Genomic DNA, 19,509 nt, shown 5'->3' on the forward strand with positions numbered 1-19,509 from the left:
TTTATGCATACATTTGGTTATTTTTATATATACATTCGCGTGGACGACGGGGACGCCGCCCCGAGGAGCCGGGGGAAGCCATTGCAAACACGCGTGACGTTTCGACGGGACCGCCACCACGGGAGAGCGGAAGGAAAGGAAAGGAGCTACGCAAGCGCTTGGAATGCCGGCAGTGAGAGGGCGGTGCGAACGTAGACATGGCCGACGCGGCTCAAAGTGAAGTATCTGTTCTTATCAGCTTATAATCTGATACGGGTTGTATTTAGACCGAAGATATTAAACCTATTTTTGCAAGTTGGCGGAGTGCTTGAAACTTGCTTGACCTCCGCCTTGGGTCGGCCCGGTATTGCACTATCTTCGGGGTCGACCAACGGTTTTTGGCCTACGGACATCGATCCGCTGGAAACGTCATATTGACGCGTGTATTCTATGCAGACGACGACGACGATGGGAGCACTAACGGACCCTGTCTAGTGGGTCAGAGCGAGATTGGGTGATGATGAAGAAGACGTGTCTCTGCTCTGTTTGTTTTTGAACAGATTGTCCGGTTGTTCGTGAAGAACGTCTTCCTGTGTTCTGTCCGCGTTGTACTGCGACACTGGTGGAGGTGCGGGGTATTGACCACGTCTGATGCGTCGGAGTCCTTCTGGGAGTCGCTCATCTAGCCCGGACGCACTGTCACCAGTTACGACACCCGTGCATCGCTTTAGCCGTCGACTGCTAGGCCTTGCCCCGGAGTTCTCCGCTCTTCAACCACCTCTCTCCAGGAGCTGCACACACCTCGCAATGGCCGAAACCAGTCCACCACAAGCACCCCAAACCAGTCGGTTTCCCACTCCACAACAGGTAACCGTTCTGCATCCGCTGGTTCCCGATCGCTATCGCGGTGCAGTCTTCGAAGACATTGAAGACTGGCTGGACAAGTATGAACGCGTCGCTCAGATTAATCAGTGGACTGAGCAGCAAAAGCTCTCCCACGTCTATTTCGCCCTTGACGACAGTGGCCGTACTTGGTTCGAGAACCGCGAGGGTAGCCTCACGAGCTGGCATGACTTTCGGCAGAGGATCACGGAAACTTTTGCGCGTGCCGACCGACGCGACCGCGCCCAGCAAATGATGGAGCTGCGCGTGCAACAACCTAATGAGTCGGTCACAATGTTCGCCGAGGACATGGCCCGCCTCTTTCGTAGAGCCGACCCGAACATGACCGAAGATAGGAAGTTGCGCTACCTCATGCGAGGCGTAAAAGAGCAGTTGTTCGCGGGGCTTGTGCGCAATCCACCAGTCACTGTCGCTGAGTTTATCAAAGAGGCTACGGCTATTGAGCGGGCCCTTCATCAGAGATGCAGGCAATACGATCGACTGTCCGCCAGCACTACAATCAATGCCACCGCAGTGACTGCCGAGTATCAGAACTCATTGCGTGAGTTGGTCAGGGAGCTCATCAGAGAGGAAATTCAAAAGATCATGGCACCGACACTTGATAGACCCGTCGCGTCAATCGCCGAAGTGGTGCGTGACGAAATCCGGCAGGCGTTCCCGGTAACCGATCTTCAAGACCACCAGCGACCCCTGAGTTACGCCGCCGCTGTCCGATGTCCACCACCGGTTGCAACCACACCGCCGTACCACCAACCTCCAACAGCCGCTACTTGGTCGCCGCCACAAGAGGAGGCTTCGAAGCGCGCAGCCGTTACGCCGCTTCAGTCATACCGCCAGCCGTCGTTCGCCGCGTCTTGGTCAGCGCCGCAAAACGACGCTACGGGACGGCCGCAACTTCGGAGAACCGACGTATGGCGCACTGTCGATAGGCGCCCACTCTGTTTTCGCTGCGGAGGCGCCGGCCATATTTCTCGTTATTGCTGGCATCGTGATACATCATTTCGACCGTGGTCCGTGGTCCTATGGTCGACGTGCAACTGACGACGCCATGCTACGCCGCGACGACGCTGCTTTTCAGGGACCCCCAATAGCGCACCCGAATGACGAATCCGTGCCTAATGATCGGTCCGATTTCGGCCGTCGGTCGCGCTCTCCAACCCCTCCACGTCAGATGGCTTCATCTACTGGACGTACTTTTGCGGAGCTCCGAGGACGAAGGTTGCCCAGCCCCCGTCGGGGAAACTGAAGGCAGCGACCTCTGGGGGCAAGGTTGCAGGCCCGCCGCAAGACACTAAAAAGCCCCCAACATTCTCGCTGCAGAACGACGTGAAGCCGATAAACACTGAAGAAATTGTGAGCGCCGACATCGATGTTTTCGTGGATGGGCAGCCGGTGACAGCGTTAGTCGACACTGGTGCTGACTTCTCTATAATGAGTCAGGAACTCGTCCTCCGCCTGAAGAAAGTAAAGACGCCATGGACGGGACCTCACATAAGGACGGCAGGCGGCCAATTACTGATGCCTACTGGAAGATGTACTGCTAGAGTTAACATCGGGGATTCTTCTTTTGTGGCCGCATTCATCGTCCTTCCTGTATGCTGCAAAGATTTGATTATTGGAATGGACTTCCTAAAAGAATATGGCGCCGTAATTAACATCCCGGACCGCATGGTGACGTTTTATGAGAGCTCCGGTTTTGTCCATTGCTTTTCGCCGCAACACAACTCATTCCGTCTAACAGAACACGACGTCGTCATCCCCCCTCGATCGTGTGCCCTTGTTTCGGTAGCATGTGACATACCGTTTCATTGCGAAGGAGTTGCCGACCAAATAACCACGTTGTTGTTTACTCACGGTATCTCGGTCGCACGAGGAATCGTGAATGTCACCGACGGGCGCACAAACCTGTTGCTAACAAATTTTAGCACAGAGCGACGGCACCTTCCCAAGGGCACGGCTGTGGCTTATTTTGACGCCGTTGCGGATATTCGTGGCTGCTGCTCACTACTCGAAGAAGCACCTATGCAAGACCCAACTCCTGTACTTGACGTTAGCACTGCTTTGTCGCAGCACGAACGAGAGCGCCTTCTTACGCTATTGGCCAAGTTCAACGACTGCTTTGCGTCGACGTCCAGCGTCGGTCGGACGCCTCTAACAAAGCACCGAATAATTACAGAGGATACGGCAAGACCAATTCACCAAAATCCATATCGTGTGGCTCCTAGAGAACGTGAAGCCATACAACAACAAGTGACAAAAATGCTTGAAGATGACGTGATCCAACCATCAACGAGTCCCTGGGCATCTCCTGTAGTTCTAGTCAAGAAAGAAGACGGCCGCTTGCGTTTCTGTGTGGACTACCGAAAGCTAAATAAGGTGACAAAGAAAGACGTATACCCACTTCCCCGTATAGATGATTCACTCGACAGGCTTCAACAGGCACGTTACTTCTCTTCAATGGACTTAAAAAGCGGATATTGGCAAATCGAAGTAGACCCGAGAGATCGTGAAAAAACTGCTTTCGTGACGCCAGACGGCCTATACGAATTTAAAGTCTTGCCTTTCGGCTTGTGTTCTGCCCCTGCTACGTTCCAACGCCTCATGGATACTGTACTTTCCGGTCTGAAGTGGAAAACCTGCTTAGTGTATCTCGACGACGTCATCGTCTTCTCCGCAACGTTTGAAGAACACCTCGAACGGCTTGAAGCGGTTCTGCAGTCCATACGGTCCGCCGGCCTCACCCTCAAGCCGCAGAAGTGCCACTTTGGCTTCGCAGAACTGCAGTTTCTCGGTCACGTCGTCAGCCACGCAGGTGTCCGGCCGGATCCTGAAAAAATTGCAGCCGTCGCACAGTTTCCCGTACCATCCGATAAAAAGGCTGTCAGGCGCTTCCTCGGCCTCTGTGCCTATTACCGGCGGTTTATTGCAGACTTTGCGCGCATTGCGTCGCCGTTAACTCGCCTGACGAGAGACGACGTTGCTTTTGTATGGGGCGACGAAGAGCAAGGTGCATTCAACGACTTGCGGCAACGTCTCCAGACACCTCCAGTGCTTGCTCACTTTGATGAGACCGCTCCTACATTGCTCCACACTGATGCCAGCAATGTTGGCTTGGGAGCTGTTCTTGTGCAGCGGCAAGACGACACAGAAAGAGTGCTTGCCTATGCAAGTAGAACACTCTCACGTACAGAGGCTAATTACTCCACAACTGAGAAAGAATGCCTCGCCGTGGTATGGGCGGTTATGAAATTTCGCCCATATTTGTATGGCCGCCACTTCACAGTTGTCAGCGACCACCATTCACTATGTTGGTTGACAAACCTTAAAGATCCTTCTGGACGACTGGCGCGTTGGAGCCTAAGGCTGCAAGAGTTTGACATGACTGTCACGTACAAGTCGGGGAAACGACATACGGATGCTGACTGCCTGTCTCGATCGCCGATAGAGTCACCTGCTCCGCCCGAAGAAGAAGACTCAGCATTTCTTTGTGTTCTAGACACATCCACCATCGCGCAACAACAACGGGACGACTCTGAGTTGCTTGAACTCATCAATTACTTAGAGGGCAGGTCTGCGAAACCGCCTAGAGTTTTCGCAAGAGGACTGTTGTCGTTTTGCTTGCGGGCGAAAGTACTTTACAAGCGAAACTTTTCTTCGACCGGGTCCCCCTATTTGCTTGTCATTCCTGCAGCTCTTCGTACGGAAGTACTTGAAGCCTGTCACAACGAGGTGACTTCTGGTCACTTAGGCTACACGAGAACGCTGGCCAGAGTGCAGCAGAGATACTACTGGCCGAGACTTACCACCACCGTGAAGCATCACGTTCGCACTTGTCTCGACTGCCAGAGGCGCAAGTCGCCTCCGTCGAAACCAGCCGGTCTCCTACAACCCGTCCAGGTTCCTCGAAGACCATTTGACCAAATCGGAATGGATATATTGGGCCCACTTCCTACTTCTACTGCAGGGAATCGTTTTGTTATCGTAGCGACCGACTATCTCACACGCTACGCTGAAACAAAGGCAATCCAGAGCAGCACAGCAGCCGAGGTAGCGCGCTTTTTCATTGAGCATGTTGTGTTGCGACACGGCGCACCAACCGTCGTAATAACAGACCGAGGAACCGCATTTACGGCTGCACTTTTAGATCACGTCTTGCTACTAAGTGGAACGGCCCATCGAAAGTCAACCGCCTACCATCCACAAACCAATGGGTTAACAGAGCGCCTAAACAAAACCATTGAAGACATGCTGTCAATGTACGTGGATGTCGAACATAAGAATTGGGACGACATCCTACCGTATATCACCTTTGCATATAACACGGCGAAACAAGAGACGACGCGCATGACTCCGTTCACCCTTGTTCACGGACGAGAAGTACGAACGATGCTGGATGCGATGCTTTTACACGACTTTGACGACGCTGATACGGACGCCGATGTGTTTACGCAACGCGCAGAAGAAGCTCGGCAGCTCGCGCGCTTGCGGATCTGCCAGCAGCAAGACTACGACGCAAGCCGCTACGATCTTCACCGTAGAATAGTTACCTATGAAGTCGGCGACAGAGTATGGGTTTGGACACCCGTACGGAAACGAGGCCTCTCCGAGAAACTGTTAAGGCGATACTTCGGACCATATCGGGTATTGCGGCGACTCAGTGATGTCACCTACGAGGTCGTTCCCGATAATCCGAACTGTACGCGGCGCCGCACCCACCGTCCTGAACTTGTGCACGTTGTCCGCATGAAGCCGTATGTGAGCGAATAACTATGCTAGCGGCCTTTACTTCCGCAACTGACATTTCTTGTCTAGCATCGGGACGATGCTCTCGTAGGGAGGGACAAATGACGCGTGTATTCTATGCAGACGACGACGACGATGGGAGCACTAACGGACCCTGTCTAGTGGGTCAGAGCGAGATTGGGTGATGATGAAGAAGACGTGTCTCTGCTCTGTTTGTTTTTGAACAGATTGTCCGGTTGTTCGTGAAGAACGTCTTCCTGTGTTCTGTCCGCGTTGTACTGCGACAATATACAGCTTTGCTGTAAAAAGGGAGGGGGTGTAGGGGGGAGACAACGGCGCCAGTGGACAGCATTAGTGGACATTCCTCGTGTACGTGCCTGGGCAGCTGATTTTCGTTCTGGAAAGGCAGCTTCCGCAAATAGCCTCTGCCGTAGCCCAAGCATTCAGCTTTCGCTAAATCTGCACACTAGTCCAATTATCTTTGGAAGCATACCATAACAGAAGAAAAAACGAAGCATTTTGAAAGTATCTGGCTATGCGAAGGTGGCGCGTTGCTTTCGGGTCCTGTCAGCACAATCAGCACTGCTGCAGACTTGCTTTCGAATCGCCGTTCGAGCGGAAGCGACCACCAGCTGGTGCGGTGTTGCCGAGATGCCCGTATCTAATCAGGCGAGCCATCTGGCTCGAGCGCAGGCAGCGTGCAGGAGAGTCAGAGGCGAGAGCGGCATGACGAAGTTAGAATGACGAAGTTGTCTACTGGCCAAAGCCAGCACACAACTTTGGTCACTGGCTCAGCAGGAGAAAATGATAAGAGCGACGTGCATTCGTGTGCATGGTTGGCATGCATGATGTCATTACATGACTGTATCATATGACACATTGCGTCATTCATGTCATGCATGTGTCTCATGCATTTCATTCATGCTATGACATGTTAATAATGTAATGTTATGACGTGTTCCGTCATTCATATCATGGTACTATTGTCATGCATGCATGTCATTCTTCTCATGTCCTGTAAATCATGTAACGTAAATCATGGCGTCTCATTCATATCATGTCATGCATGTCTTGTCATCCAGGTCATGTCACGCATGCTATTCATATCATGACACGCATTGCATGCCATGATACGCACGTCATGCCATGCATATCCTCGCATATATCCAGGTAAAGAAACAACCACGATGACATGATGCCATTCATGACATGCACGTCATGCCATGTCATTCATGTTATGGATGCATGTCATGTCATGAATATCCTGATACATGTCCAGTTAAATAAACGACTATGACGAAATCACGACGTAAAAAGATAGATAAATAGATAGATTCAACATGCCTAAAACAGGCGAAGAAATCTTTGCATTAAAAACTGCATGGTCTTGGCCGACACTTGCACTGATGGCATTGAGGACGTCGTCGCAACTTTGAGGACGGCCGGGAAAGCGGATTCCTAAACATTTCTCATAAACCGGTTGCCATGACGAAGACAAATTCTCTAGTCGAAACGTTGGCTGCAGAGACATGTCCTCGTTCGGCCATAGTTGATCACGTCAAGTCTGCATCATCCAGTGATAATCTGACGCTCATGCTTAACCGCGATTCCTGATTATTCGTCATCATTATCGACTAGACTATCGTACTGGCTCGCACACAGGCCCGAGCCATATAGAAAACGCAGTTAAGGATACAATCTTTTTTGATTATGTAGTACTCAGGACTGCGGTGGCAGGTCATGACGGTTGGGACGTACGCGCCTCCTTGTATATGTATTTGCGAGCACTGTATGGAAACTGTGCGGTTGCGAGCACTGTGTGGATAGAAGTTGGCAAGGGTTGGCCAGAAGTCAATAAAATTGAGAGGAAGTTTTGGAGCTAGATTCTCCTAGACGAATGGCGCTCGGCCAAAATAACCGACTGTCGTCGACATCACGCCAGTGCCACCGCTAAATAGGCGGAGTATGCAAAAACAGCGCGTGAGTGGGTGCCATAAAACATTGAAGCGAGCCGTAAATTTGCACGCTGTGTATAATTGCTACAAGCGGGTCTAATAGCTACGCCTTCCGCTTGGCTGAAGACCACCTATACTGAAAGCAAACGGTCACACTCGCAAGGAAGCTGTCGAGGTAGTGGTTATACATTGCTTATACGCATACAAACGCGTTCTATAGCAGCTCGCCGCGACTGTTATTCTCCGTGGCTTATCTATTGTGAGGTCTCACACGTGCTCTTGGGACAAAGGAAGGACAACACAGTAGTGCAAGCAATGACAATGGCATTTATTGCACCTTCCATGCACTAATGCAAGCTAGCCGAATCACAACCCATAGAACATACCGATGGGTACGTGCGCGACAAGTCGAGGAAGTCCGACTCACCGCGACCGGATAGCGAGCGAATATGTTCGCTCCCATGCTGGACACCAACGCCTAATCGTTCGCGTGCACGACCGGTGTCGCGTCGAACGACCGTGTTCGTCCATTCCGGTATCCTGCTCCTAAGCCTTTCGCAAGACCGTCCCGCGAACGGTGGGCGAGCCCACGAAATGTCCGCGCCGCTGGCCGAACCCAAGCCAAAGAGGAAGAACCTACTTTCTTTCGCGCCCCATTAACCCCTCCGTTAGGTGGCGTTAGCAGCGCAACACTCGTGCCATCTCTCGTAATATGCTGCGATCACACCAACCGCCGCCAGAGCTCAGCTACGCGGAGAAGTCAGATTACAGGACAAGCGAGATCCATGCGGGGAAAACAACATCAGGGGACGCGTGAGAGTCGAGCTTTTCCCGCTATACAGGGTGTACTTGAAGCTGGCCTGTTGTCGTCAGCCACAATAGCATGCAAGCTTGCCTTCGAGCAACTATCAGGGCAATGCTCTCCCGTAGGCGCCCCCGACTCCACACCATGGGAGCTCGGTTACATCAGTGCACATTCATCCTTTATACACTTGCGGTCGGACCTGATTTCCATATGTGTGCCGTAAGCTTCGCATTCAATCCCGCGTCATTTCTGAGACCTCACGGGCTCCTATACGCGGTACGCCTTTTATATATAACGGCATCTACAGTGTTTCTATCATCTCGCAACGATTCGCAGCCTGCCATCCGCCACTCTCGTTAAAGCGACGCAGGTGCTCAGCATTCAGGTGGCATTGAACGTGACAGGAGACCACGGCGCAGAAGCTACAATCCGCCGGAAAAGAAATAAACAAATGTCCCAACGTAGCGGGCCCTTCTTCTAACGAGACGGTTGCGCGCACGCCCGCTCCGCCTGACGCCCGACGTTACGTATTCTTCCCGCGAACGCAGACAATCGGGAATAATTGCTTTCCCGCGTAGCCCTTATTGCCCTTTTCTCGGGCGTGCATTTTCCGCCTCTCTGTGGTGCTCGTCGTCAGCCGCGTGGCACACGTATACGCGCGTCGCGGGCTCGCGCGTAGCCAGCGGGGCGCTGCGCAAAGGCCAGGGTCAGCGGCGGCGGCGGAGTCAAATGAGGAGCCTTAACCAGTCGATTACGCGCAGCCGTGAGCCGCATGCCCAATGCGACGCGGGGACCACCCTCGCGGGCCATCGCCTCCCCAGAGTCAAGGGCCTCGCGGCCGGGCGCCAGGCCGCGGACGGCGCGAGCAGGAAGCAGGCGCCCATGACCTTGCCTCTCCTCCTCCCTCGGTGTCCTCTCTCTGTGTTTGCCCTGGCCTCCTCGTTTCTGCAATGCCGAATTTTGCCCGTGTACCCCGCCAGGGGGCTCTGTTATTAACTTTCCTCGTCGGTACGCACGTGTCCTGGGAAGAAACCGCTGCGTTATGGGGCGTGTAATGGAGTCGAAGGAAATGAACGTAAGATTGCTGGAATTACGCTACAGAGCGCCCACTGCTGGGCCGCAGTAGCCTGGCTAGCCCACACTCGTTTCCGCTTTTCTTTCTTCTCTCCGGCAGCGGGGTTGATCAAGTTAGAGCAGTACCTCATACTGGCATAGTCCATGCTTAGCTTACGCGATTTGGCAAGAAGATCACTCGAGCCAGAAAAGGGTTTCACCTGCGTCGCTCCGCTCCTGTGTTCGTCCTTTTTGTGCCAGGTTCTTTAGAGGTAATTGAGAGTTAGCTTCGCACTAGCTACGTTTACATGAACACGACTCGAGCAGGTCGAGTAAGAAATCCGGCTGATTGAGTTTAATGACACAGGACTAGGAGTTTTGAGGCATTCCGCTGTATAATGACTTCCTCCTTCTTTGAATGAGGGGGGCGGGGGGGGGGGGGGGGGTTGTCGGTGCACGCATTGTTATAGCGCTGGGTGACGCAGCCTGAGTTCACTAGCCCTCCTACCGAGCTCGGACAATTAAATATTACGAGATATTCGAGTTGGGCAACACACTTTTGAGCCTGGACACCGGCACATTACATGCCATGCGGTTCCACCGAGGTGAGCTACCTGGAGTGAGTGTTGCAAGCTCGAACATGTGCCACTTATAAGCATAGAATACTTTTACAGTTTTCGGATTTCAGGCCAAAGATTCCCGATTGTATTGAGCATTGGGAACCATGCGCATATTTACACTTTATAGCCAATGTTTGGCTTGGCAAACAACAAATATAAGAGAATATAAGAAAGAACATAAACAACTTATCTAACAAATATAAGAAAATGAAAGTCCGCCAATCTGAGTCGGCCATCGAACTTGAAGCACTTGAGGCTCAGCAGACTGGTGCTACAGTGTTAATGTAAGTGTTTCACTGCCCGCAAGCGTACAAAGAACTGTGCTCTACCTAAGAAATTCCGTACAGTGTATACCCAAAGCTACGGGTAGCGTCAACCAACCAGACGAGACGCACACAAGAAGGGCTCCTCAATAGCCAGTCTCTGATAGCCTTCCACGCGACGCCCAATGAACAGAGCCTTCCCAGAAGGATTACTAGCTTCTTTCTTTCTCTGAAACCATGTAGCCGGCTCTCTACACTAAATGGCGGACACGAGCCCTTGGCTTCGCTGCACTGCACCGAGTTGGAGAGGCGGAGTATATACGCTGGGCGTGGAGTGCGGGATGCATGTGGCGTGACTAAAACGAGTGTGCTATTATTTGTTTGAAAACATATATACATTTGAAAAGAAAGGGAAAGCGAGGACCAGGCTGGCAACTTCCACGGGAAGGGGCACAATGCCTGCCTACTCTTCAGAAAGGAGGAGACAGAAACATAGAAATGATAGGTAGGAAGAAGGGCAGGAAAGATGAAAGAAAGAGAAACATGACAAATCTGAAAGAATAAAACAGAACACACACAGTATAGGTCACGCAAAACACAGGTCGCACACAGTGGGGCCGCTCACTGCAGGTCACGCTACTAAAGAATGGTAAAATAGAATAGCGTCTGAGTTATTGTCATTTGAAAAAATAGAAATAGGCTACAAACGTGAACCTAAGTTAATTACTTCTAGAAAAGTAAGGAGAGCGCGACGAGTCTGATCGCGTCGATACGCACAGCCACAGGGGTACAAAATTCGTCGAGTGTGATACACCGCAGGCCAAGGAGATGATAGTCCCTCACTAGCGACGTGCGCTGCGCAATGAAAGCGGGACACTCCAATATCAGTGTCTCGCAGCAATCGCAATACGTCCTTGTCGGTATAAACGTTCGAGCACGTTCACACAGCCAACCCTTAGCTTGAGTAGTATATAGTGCTCCAGCGCGACGAGGCAAGCCTCGACCACGAACACGGCGCGGGAACGCTCCATTTGCGACGCGCTGATCTGGATGCTGCTTGAGTAGATGGCGACGAATCAGCAGACGAGCGTCATCAAGCTTGCACAAAATTTCAGGGCAGACAAAGTCGTTATGAGCGCAAGTTGAATCCGGCCGACCAGCCTCTGAATTCCCGGCGATCCTTACGTGTGTAGGTATCCATTGGGCAACGAGAGATACACCATGTGATGCAGTTTTGTTGGCAGAGTCAGTGGGCCTCTTCTATTATGCAGTTCCGCAATATCCGCAAACCGTCTGCGGCTTCAGGCCTGACAAGCCCTGACAGAAGAGCGCGTCACAGTCACGTGATCCAGCTGTCGGGGACAGTCCGAGCTTTCGTTCGAAAACACCGTCATTGGCAGTCACTCTCCTGGCTGCCGTCGTCTGCTGTTAGCTACTCGGAGATAGCGCCTACCCGGCGAATTCACTAGCGTGGCATCCGAAATGGTGCAGTCTCAGAGGCCACGTCTCCGACACAACCATAAAGCTTGCGTAGTGAAATCGCAGCCCGAGCGCATACGTGTTCGCAAAGCGCAGTTTACGTTGCGCTCTTACTTTTCGCGCCCCTTAACCGCTGTATTTAAGCTAGCGCATTGCCCGCGAAATTTAAGAGGAATTCCCATACGGACATAAGCGAAATCGTGGTCGCGCCACGTCGCTGTTCACTGAGAAAGCACCCGCTGACATCCTCAAAGCCCGTGAGACCGTCTATGCTAAAGGCCCGACGCCTGTCTAGGACAGAGCGCGCGTACACCGTCTACTAATCCTGCATATCCAAAAGCAGACGCTCTAACTTAGCGAAGAAGGAATCAACATATATGTCAACAGCAACCGGCGAAGCTCTGATTGTATACCATCCCAGCTACCGGCATCAAATAGCCACATGCAGTATCATATGCTTCCTCGCATACCAATTTGACTCCCCTGAAAAGCGAAACCTACCTGTTTACTACGCACATAGCAATGAACATGGAAGATTTCGCAAAACACATAAAAAATGCAAACATGTGCGCTTAAACGCTGTTCTTCTCTCTTAAAAAACACGAAGACTAGCTGCAGCAATAGGACCGCTATTGAAAAACTCACATGATGGCATAGACGTAACAGAAGTGATAGTTGACTGCATAATATTTGCTGTCTGGAACGCGCAAAGTACGCAGAAGCACACGGCATCTTTTACAACATGACGTCAAACGCCATGATGAATCTTTTCAAGACAGCCGTCGCCTCCTGTCTGCTTGCGCTTGTCTGAGCAAAAATCTACTTACAACTCGATAGTCCGCAGACAGCCCGCAAATGCGAATGCGATTCGAATGCGATTCTGGCAACTCTCGGACTGGTGGGCGGAGCTTCCGAAGCTCTTCGAGAAAATCGCATGAGAGACAGCTGTCCCAAGCGGTCTGAGATTGTCAGGGACTCATAATCGAAGCGGCCCAGTAGTGCTATGCACAACTGGACAATCAATTTGACTGCGTTGTAATCTGCTAAGAGAAGCGCGGAAGTCCCCAAAGATGGCAATCTTCGATGCGGTCAACTCCTCTTGCACGCATTTCAGTGCAACATTAATCGCTGCTAGCTCTGCAGTTGTTGGCGAGGCTGGATGGGGTATATGAAATACAGGTCATTCTTGAGTCCAAGGGCAGAAAAAAACCTGCAGAGGCGCCTTAAACCTCGTTGTGTATACAGATGCATCTATGAATACTTCGAGATAATCTGGAAATCTATCGAACGTGTACGACTGATCCAATTGGAATATTGCTGAAACAGGCATATCAGACTTTTTGTGTATGTCAGGGATTGTGAGATAAATGGGGAATACGTGTTTGGTGATATCTTTCGGGGATGGAGGCGTAACTGAAACAGCATTTTCAGAAATGCCAGCAATGTTCATAAATGATGCTGTCATTTTTCCCATGCCAGAAAATGGGCGGTGAATCAGTCGATCAATGAGCGATTGACCATTAGATGAGCGGTGCAGACGCTCAATCTGATATAGAGCTCTCTGGTCCGCTAGCGGCCTCAAGGGCAACTGCATGATGCGCTTCGGTAACTTCTGGAAATGGCACCCGAAGATGCAGTGGCCACGAAAGTTCAGTAAGAGCACTCTGCTGTGACTGCCGAGCCTAAAAAAGAAAAGAAAACACAAAGAGAGGGTACATCCCAACTGGCCATGTTTTATTAACCTTGACCTTGTTGTAACATTTCTAAATTCCTTTCAAATTACTATTTGAGCGCCAACGTTATGCGACTCAATTGCTTATTCAATGCCTCCTTTAGAACCCTTGTCTCGTTCAAAGCATGATTGATTGATGGTGTTCAACCTATCAAAGATCCGCCGTGGTTGCTTAGTGGCTTAGGATGTTGGAAAGCACGAGGTCGCCGGATCGAATCCCGGCACGGCAGCCGCATTTCGACGGGGGCGAGATACGAAAACACCCGTGTACTTAGATTTAGGTGCACGTTAAAGAACCCGTGGTGGTCAAAATTATTCCCGAGTCCCCCACTATACGATGTGCCTCATAATCAGATAGCAGTTTTGGCACGTAAAACCCCATAATATTTAACTTACCAAAGCAGCAATGGGGCTATGAGAGACGCCTTATTGGAAGGCTCTGAATTCATTTCGGCCGCCTGCTGATCTTTAACGTGCACCTAAATTCAAGTACGCGCACGGTTTTTTTTTTTTTTTTTTCTCATTTCGTCCCAATCCGAATGCGGTCGCCGCTGCCGGAGATCGAAGCCGGGACTTCGTGATCGGCAGCAGATGGTCATAGCCACGGCCGGTTTGGTTTGAAAGCAATTCCACGTGCTAGTCTACGTATGGCTATTCATCAGCGACGTGCTGTCTCGGATAATATACGTCTTATTGCAAGTTCTCGAAGTGTCTGGCCTCCCTTACATTTCTCTCTCTCTCTCTCTTTATGCTTTTTTTGCCAGAAACCCGCAGACATTGTTGCGTCAGCTAGCTCAGCGCGCCGGTACATGCGCAAGCCACTCGTTGGCACAAAGATTGAGAGGCGGCAATAATCTGGCACCCGTAAACGCCTCTGTGCTCTAGACTTGACGGTGCTTTCGACGAAGTTTCATAACAACCGTCTGCACTCGGTGTTTTCACAGACGGCTGTTGACGGGCTCTTGACCACATGTATTACGCTGCCCTGCTCGTCTCGCAATGGAGACGAAGCGGCCAAGTTTATGGACTTTCCTACATTTTTGTTTTTCTTTCAGTCGAGGATGCCTCCATCTTTTGCGGCTTCTACGTGTCACTGACTAACTGAGTGGTGGGGATGCCGACTGCTCTTAGTTAATCACCGAATGCGCTCTTTGGAGCTAGTAGACGTGGCAATGAAAACGTAGCCTCAAACAAAGAAACAAAACAGAGAGAGAGAGAAAGAAGGTAAAAAAAATCAAAGCGTAAAACAGCGAATGGTTGAGGAACAACATAATCATTGCGAAAGTAAAAACACGCAATTCAAAAAATAGCTGCACGATAAATGCCCACAGATGCGAATCGCATCACGCAACCTGAGCCCAGCTTTCGAAAGTCTCACGTCGTACAGGTGAACGAAAGTAACGGCATAATTTTGACAATCATCTTAAGAAAAGCCTGGTGTTTTCTTTTGCAATGCGCCTATGAACACTTTGCATCGTCGCAGCATGGGTGCGTCCATAGTGGACCACGTGGCCTCGACGGCAAGAGATGACGTTCTGTTCGGAAATACTGGCTGCATGCGGGATGAGCGCGTGGCCGCAAATAGAGCAGTGCATTTTAGAGGCACCGCGGAATATATGGACGTTTCGACTGTGTCGACGGCATACGCACCGACTGAATACAAGACGCGCAGTTATTCAATATTTTGTCGTTCTAAGGCTGAGATATCGTTTGGCAGTGCTTGCGCTGTGTCGCCGCATGTACACGCGTTCCAGCTTTCGATCTGTCGAGCTATGTCGCGTTGAGAAGGGGAGCGGCAATTGATGCAGCTGGCGTGTTAGTTTGTTCTTCATCAAACATAATTGCCGAAAACTATATCACAGGTCCCCTCTCCGCGTCGTCACATCTGCGTAATAATGAATTCTGTGTAATTTGCTGCTCGGCTGTCTCCCGAGCTGCTAGCGTGCAATATCTTCCGCCTCATTCTACGGAGCTGGACCAGCGTGCTAGTGCGTCTTATGCACCAATAAGTGACGTTGCGTCTAAACGAGAAATCTCCGGTGTTTCATTAACTGTTCGAAGGAGTTGTTTGCACAGAGCACCTTCGGGCGACACTTTAGCCGCCCTCCTACCGTGTACCTCGCCCGCTCCCGCATTTTTTCCGGAGACCCATCGGGAAACCTGCTTCGCGAGAAAGAAAACCTCCGACCCATCCACCACACGAGTGCTTATATCCCAATGTAGCTCAAACCTCCCTGGCGGGCTCACTCGCCGAGAGTAGCTGACGTTGCGGAGGCTGCGTGTCGGGGTTACCCTTACGCCGACTGCGACCGCCTTCTTGCCACAACGATACCATGGCCCATATGGTTCTTGCTGTTCGTTATGCGACACCCGTATTGAAAAAAAACGTGAACGTAACTCACCTGCTGCGAAATCGTCCCGGACTTCGTCAAGCCCGCGAGAGGCTTTCTTTCGCCTAGGACGCCCTCCATATAGAATGCTGCATACATAGCCCTTACTACGGTTCCCTATATTGGACTGCCATTTAATCACACGTTTATTATGTCTAAAGGCAAGCTTCTGAGAAAAAAGAGAGTGCACCATATGTAACGAAACTTGCGACCACAGCTTTAGAGAAGTTATTAGGTTGCAGATGTTTGACAACTAAAACACGATAGAACAAGGCTTTTATTGTATAAGCATACAGTGGTGAGACTGAGAAACCGTGCACTTCTTTTTTACTTTTCTTAATGTAGAAAAAAAAGTCTGCTCTACAGTTCACTGTGCTCAACTCTCATTGATAGGCAGTTGTACCAACCGTCGGTCATGTATGCAAGGTTACAAGTACTTGAGCCCATTACTGATGGCGAGCTCGGTGGAATATACTGGGCTCGCCTGTGATGCGATATATCCACACTCGAACATTTCTGCGGGTCCGGATAGTGTCTGCCGCGACATGTACATGTTCTTGCCTTCTTTGACTTAGGTATGTTAATGAAATCTTCACTGCGCAATGATACGGAAACTGCATTCGAAGTTCGCAAAAAAGCGACCTCATAGTAGTTCTCAGGATACTCGTCCCTGTAGTAACCTAAAAAAATGGCATCTCACAGCGCGACGTAATCCATAAGGCGAGATAAAAGTAGTCTTTTTTTTCTAGCTATTTGCAAGCCCGCACTGCTATAGGTTAGGCGCTAGATAGCGAACAGCTATATATAGTCTTGATGCAGCCGAGGTTTCAGCGCTTCGCACACAAGCAAGCTCCGCTCCTTCACGAATCGTTCTCTCTCTCTCTCTCTCTCTCTCTCTCTCTCTCTCTCTCTCTCTCATATATATATATATATATATATATATATATATATATATATTTCTTTTATGGGGTTTTACGCGCCAAAACCACTTTCTGATTATGAGGCACGCCGTAGTGGAGGGCTCCGGAAATTTTGACCACCTGGGGTTCTTTAACGTGCACCTAAATCTAAGTACACGGGTGTTTTCGCATTTCGCCCCCATCTAAATGCGGCCGTCGTGGCCGGGACTCGATCCCGCGACCTCGTGCTCAGCAGCCTAACACCATAGCCACTGAGCGACCACGGCGGGTAATCGTTCTATATGCGTCTACAACGTGGAACGGTGCACGTTCTTTTTTTCTTCTTTAGCTTCGCATGTAATAACAAACGCATCGTGCTGTGATGTCAGCCAGTGGTACGCATGTCGGTTGTCTGTTGGAAAACAACTGTTGGCAGGTTTTGGTTAGCCGCTTTTTGCAAAAACAATTGAAGCATTTAACTATTGATGATCCTTATGGCATGCATAGTTCTTTCGATGTTGTTTCCCTTCTGGAAGACGACGATTCAGTAGCCGACATTTTTTCTGTTGACGTCGAAGATCTTTTTTCATTTCTCGTACAGAAGCCCCAGTGCGCCGCAGGTTGTCTGTGCAGCGCCCATTACACGCCGACCAAACGGGGAACGCGCTCGCGCGTCAACTGCGTGCGTCGCGTCGTGCCCACGGCGCCACAACAAGGCACGCGCCGGCATGCGTTTGGCGGCGGCATTGTAGCCGATCCCAAAGTCATAATAACCCGCTCATGACCACGAGGTGGAAGAATTAAGTCATGTGGATGTCGATGCACAAACGTCCAAGTTCGTATTAGTAAAGAAAAGTTGCAGAACCACTCCAGCTTTATAGAGTATCACTCCCTCCCTTTTTCCAAAAAGAGAGACTGGACTATTTGCGGCATTCTCTGTTGCCTGCCTTCATCTTTTTAGTAAGCCTATGGGCGGTGCTCCTAATACCGCAGACATGGAACCCTGTATTCACAAAAAACGCGAAGAAAATTCGCTCTTCTTAGGCCGTTCATTGGATCCGTGGAAGGGGAGGGGGGGGGGGGGGGCAAAAAAATAAAGAAAGCGCAGATTTTTCTTTCACGTCGTCGGAGCCCGGCCTCGGCGGGTACCACGCGCGATAAAGACGTGTACAACGCGTCCGTGCGCAGCGCGCACGTACTGTATATGGTCGTCGTCGGACGGTGACAGCGCGACGGGCATCGCTATGTACAGGTGTATAACGCCGCCGGAGGGGGCAGTCGTGAGGGGAACCAGGCGTGACGGAGCGAAAGCATCGCCGGAGGAAAAGAGGAGGAGGCCGGCAAGACAAACGCGCGCCGTGCCCGGCTGCGGACCGAGGCCGCGGGCCGGAGAGCGGCAACAGAGCCGCGGCGTCGACCGAGCGTCGGGAAACGGATGAGCCTCGCGGCCGGGCACGCACGCCGCAGCATCGATCCTGGCGCGCGGACACCGCCCAGCTCTCTGAGGGACGCGACGGCCGGACGCAGGTCTACGGGAAATTGAATGTAGCCAAATAAGGGAGCGCCTCCCTCGTGCGAACCACGCCGACGGCGAAGGGGACGTGACCTTACTACTCCGTCTCACGTAGTCTCGCCAGCTCGGTGCAGTGCAGCTAAGGCTAGGGATCGTGTCAGCCAATCAGTAACGAGAGCCGGTCGCACGTGTTGATAGGGGAGCTCGTCCATCGTGAGTTACCAACTCAGCTTCCATTCGACCGGCTTCGCGCGGAGGACGATTACAGCGGCGGACAATGGGGCAGCCTGGTTCTCTCTTTTGGGTAGCCTGACGCGACCCGTACCTTTCGCTGCACTCCGCGGAGCGACTGGTGAAGTGTAAAGGTGCTTCCACCGCTGGTGCTGTTACTCGGGTGCCCACGGCATGGCACACTTACCCGCCCACCTTCTTCCGCTGAACGAATGCGCGGCAGCCGCAGGGGAACGTCTGCGGTGACGCGCGTGGTTAACGCGTAGCGCTGTAGTACAGTACGCCGCCATCGAGTGCTTGCGTCCATGCGCCGCTTAATCACGTGGCGCCGAAAACAGCGACGATCACGAACGTGAGCAAGAAGGGGAAGGGGCTGTGTAGTCGAGATGATGACGTGGGAGGCCCGAGTCGGTCCAATCAGGTACAGTGTCCGGTTTTCCGAAAGAGGAACTCGAAATCGTTACGAACGAACATTCTTCTCGCGAAATGAAACATATATAGAGTTTGGAGTATGACCTGCTGGGCCTGGGCGACGAGGTTCCCTTTTCCTTGCCACCCTTCGGCCTTTGTCACTCAGGTACGATTTAAACACCAACTCTGTCGCAGTAAAGCGTTCAAAAGCAAATGCATGACTAAGTAGCTGTCCAAAGGTTCATCTTCCATTTGCCCGCCTCGAAGCACCGGCCTTGTTCGTGATTGCACAGAATTGGCGCGACCTAACTACAAAGTGTCTTTGGAGTCGCTGTGCACCGGAAGCTCAGGATAAATGCACAAACTAGAGATATGTTTGAGTAAAACGAGCTTTATTTTATAATATAACCCCCCCCCCCATTTTCTTTCTCTTTCTGTCTTTCTTCTTTTTTTTCTTTTTTTCTATTCTTATTTTTCTTTTGTCGGGGATGCAATATAAAGCTGCTTGACCGGGAATTCAGGCATTGCGAAGT

General features: G+C 51.2%; 1 protein-coding gene and 1 pseudogene across 1 annotated transcript in view; both read left to right on the forward strand.

Annotated features, from left to right (window-relative positions):
* The window catches only part of LOC126548497 (Golgi-associated plant pathogenesis-related protein 1-like), a 153,735-nt gene that overhangs the window by 32,381 nt on the left and 101,845 nt on the right, over positions 1–19,509 (forward strand). The gene's annotated exons all lie outside the window — the stretch shown is intronic.
* Positions 198–377, forward strand: LOC126548653 (U2 spliceosomal RNA; annotated as a pseudogene).

This window comes from Dermacentor andersoni, chromosome 1 (assembly GCF_023375885.2).
Source record: "Dermacentor andersoni chromosome 1, qqDerAnde1_hic_scaffold, whole genome shotgun sequence".
NCBI classification, from domain to species: domain Eukaryota; kingdom Metazoa; phylum Arthropoda; class Arachnida; order Ixodida; family Ixodidae; genus Dermacentor; species Dermacentor andersoni.